This window comes from Dioscorea cayenensis, chromosome 7 (genome assembly GCF_009730915.1).
Source record: "Dioscorea cayenensis subsp. rotundata cultivar TDr96_F1 chromosome 7, TDr96_F1_v2_PseudoChromosome.rev07_lg8_w22 25.fasta, whole genome shotgun sequence".
In the NCBI taxonomy this organism is placed as follows: Eukaryota; Viridiplantae; Streptophyta; class Magnoliopsida; order Dioscoreales; family Dioscoreaceae; genus Dioscorea; species Dioscorea cayenensis.
The window spans coordinates 16,755,404-16,756,685 of record NC_052477.1 but is presented as its reverse complement, the minus strand read 5'-3'; the positions used below and the strand labels follow the sequence as shown (position 1 = coordinate 16,756,685).

The 1,282-nt window shown below is 41.7% G+C and overlaps 1 non-coding gene across 1 annotated transcript; it reads left to right on the top strand.

Annotated features, from left to right (window-relative positions):
• The first annotated feature begins 724 nt into the window (after window positions 1-724).
• Window positions 725-831, top strand: LOC120266056. Its single transcript, XR_005537900.1, has one exon. It is a non-coding gene; the product is annotated as a small nucleolar RNA R71 (small nucleolar RNA).
• Window positions 832-1,282: the final 451 nt, after the last annotated feature.

Below are 1,282 nucleotides of genomic sequence, written 5' to 3'. Positions count from 1 at the left end.
TTGAGTTTCATGTTAGATCCTAGGTGGAGCATTGCCTAAGTACCTCATCTTCATTGAATGAGATCTCCTTTTACTTTATATCTTGCCCGTTTGCTTTCTTATTATCTTCTCTTGCAATTAGTTCATTTCATCACATCCATTGATTCTGACTAGATAACTGAGAAGTGGTTAATACTAATACTTCTGTTCCCTATGGATTCAACTATCCACTCACCGGGGTAATTATTACTTCGACACCCATGCACTTGCGGTTTACACATAATTCGGGCACGTGTTAGTTGGAAACCTGATGGTGCCATAGTCTTCTGGTGCCCTTGATTACTCTACAAAAGGTTTGGATGGCTCCTTCATCCCTGGATTGAAGGTGTTCCACTGAGGATGTACCACCAATAGAAATCGGGCAATCAGCTAGCGCATGTCCTCCCACACACTCAGTGTAACTCATCACGGTCGCCACTCTATGAGAAGTTAGAGTGTCTAACTTCTTGCTCAATAACTCAACCTGGGCCGCCAATGATGTGATTACATCGATCTCATGAAGTCCGGCTACCATCTTTCTATCCCATGTGTTCAACTAATAAATATTCATAGCCATTTCTTCGATGAGATGTCGGGTTTCTGCAGGGGTCTTGTTTCCTAATGTACCTCCTGTGCAGCATCAAGTAACTGCTTCGTGTTTGGGTTTAACCCACTATAGAAAGTTTGAATAATCATCCACTCGGAGAACCTACGTTGAGGATATTTCTGCAAGAGCTCCTTGAACCTATCCCATGTCTCAAAAAGAGACTCCAATTCCGTTTGCACAAAAGAAGATATTTCATTCCGGAGCCTCATGGATTTTCTGGGAAGAAAATATCGGTCAAGAAAAGCTTCTACCATCTCCTCCCATGTAGTGATCGATGCTCTAGGTAATGAATGTGGGCATTACTTTACTCTCCCTTTGAAGGAAAATTGGAAGGCCCTTTACTTATTAGCATCATCCGTGACACCATTAATCTTGAGCATGTCACACACTAGCACACCCTTTGCATGTGTACCACAAGTGCACGAGTTTGTCGAAGTAATAATACTCTTGTGAGTGGGTAGTCGTATCCACATGCAATAGTGATCAGAAACACAAAGATTGCTATTTAACTAAAATGAAGATGAATCGATAGTAGTGTGAACAAAATCAATGCAAATAGAAACAAGTAAAGAAGAAGAAGGCGCAAGTATGTGATAGGAGAGGCAATCGACAAAAAGTGGGGTACCCAGACATTGCTTACCCTAGGACTAGTGTTTC